Genomic DNA, 2,034 nt, shown 5'->3' with positions numbered 1-2,034 from the left:
GTTTCAAAACTCCGGATAAACTGGCCGTGCGAAACCCATGTAATCTAAAGCCGATTGCTACAGCGATAGCCGCCATTCCGAGGGCCAAGAGCTCCGGAAGGCCCTGTGGTCGACAGAAAATTACGAAAAAACTGGCGACGAGCGTACAGACAGGTCATCCAGTCCTCGAAATGGAAAATCTCTGCCATTTTGCCTGTTATCGTCATAGATACTGGCAAGATACTGCTCGCAGGGTTTCCAAGAATTCGCACAATGTTTTAATTGTAATGTTCACGTAGGAGTGAGGCGATCATTGTTATAATAATCAGTAGTTCTGCCTTTAGTCTGACTGGGTCGCGATGGTAAAAGTCAAACATCAGGCAAGGAATGACTTCATTACTGATATGACGCGTTTCGGAATTTATACATTGTTAGATATCCACAGCAGTCTGCGAATGTTGCTGTTTGACATATAACTTAAAAATACCGTACCTGCGGCCAGTAATTGCTCCTGTATATCTGATGATGGATAAATTCCGAATCTCATCATATGAATGATAAAATCACTCCTTGCTGGACGGTTCACTTTTACCATTTCGACCCAGTCAACCCGAAACCCGAAGGCAGAATTACTGATTGTTTAAATTTTAAGTTCGACGTCGGAGAACAAGTAAAACTAAAGTCCACCCGAACAGGCCATGAAGGCTCAACGGTACCGACCGGCCGCCGTGTCATCCCACAGGCGTCACTGGATGCGGACATGGAGGGGCACGTGGTCAGCACACCGCTCTCTCGGCCGTACGTCAGTTTACGAGACCGTAGCCGCTACTTTTCAGTCGAGTATCTCCTCAGTTTGCCTCACAGGGGCTGAGTGCAGCCCGCTTCCCAACAACGCCCGGCAGACTGGATGGTCGCCCATCCAAGTGCTAGCCCAGCCCGACAGCGCTTAACTTCGGTGATCTGACGGGAACCGGTGTTATCACTGCGGCAAGGTCGTCGGCTCGGAAAACAAATGACATGAGGAATATTTTTTCGTGCGATATAATTATACATTAACGCTTTTCGCATTTTTTCCCTTTATATGTACACTGTGCAGCCTTGCTTCTTGCCAAATTTCATGATTCCAGTCGAACTGGAAGTCCCGTGTAGGTTTTGGTGAGTGAGTTTGCGAGTGTCAAAATAAGTGACATAAATGACCGTATCTTTTGACTGGATTCACTTAGAAAGGTAACTCTTTGACACCGCCACGCAACATAAATTTCAACTTGATAAGCAATCGCATTCCTAAAAAAGGGGCTGACGAATAGAGTGTCAGGTGTGGGGTTTCGCATTGTCCTGCTGGAATTGCTCATGTCCGTCGGAATGCACAATGAACACGATTGGACGCAGGTGATCAGAAATGATGCTTACGTACGTGTCACGTGTCAGAGTCGTATCTAGACGTATCAGGGATCCCATATGACTCCAACTGCACACTCCCCACACCATTACCGAGCCCCCACCAGCTTGAACAGTCCCCTGCTGACATGCAGGGTCCACGGATTCATGAGGTTGTCTCCATACCCGTTCGATACAATTTGAAACGAGACTCGTCCGACCAGGCAACGCGTTTCCAGTCATCAACAGCCCAACGTCGGTGTTGACGGGCGCAGGCGAGGCGTAAAGCGTTGTGTCGTGCAGTCACCGAGCGTACACGAGTGGGCCTTCGGCTGCAAAAAAGCTGATATCGATGGTGTTTCGATCAATGGTTCGCACGCTGACACTTGTTGATGGCCCAGCATTGTAATGTGCAGCAATTTGCGGAAAAGCTGCACTTCTGTCGTGTCGTCGTTGGTCCCGTTCTTGCAGGATCTGTATCCACCTGCGGCGGTGTTGGAGATTTGATGTTTTACCGGATTCCTGATGTTCACGGTCCACCCGTGGGATGGTCGCACAGGAAAAATCCCCACTTCATCGCTGCCTCGGAGATGCTGCGCTCGTTTGCCGACTAGAACAGCACGTTCAAACGGACGTAAATCTTGATAACCTGCCATTGTGGCAGCAGTAATCGTTCAA

General features: G+C 48.8%; 1 pseudogene; it reads right to left on the bottom strand.

The window, feature by feature from the left end:
- Positions 1 to 862: 862 nt before the first annotated feature.
- Positions 863 to 980, bottom strand: LOC126215484 (5S ribosomal RNA; annotated as a pseudogene).
- Positions 981 to 2,034: the final 1,054 nt, after the last annotated feature.

The sequence above is a fragment of the Schistocerca nitens genome, chromosome 12 (genome assembly GCF_023898315.1).
Source record: "Schistocerca nitens isolate TAMUIC-IGC-003100 chromosome 12, iqSchNite1.1, whole genome shotgun sequence".
Classification (NCBI taxonomy): Eukaryota; Metazoa; Arthropoda; class Insecta; order Orthoptera; family Acrididae; genus Schistocerca; species Schistocerca nitens.
Note: the sequence above shows the minus strand (reverse complement) of the source record. Positions and strands in the feature narration are given on the sequence as shown.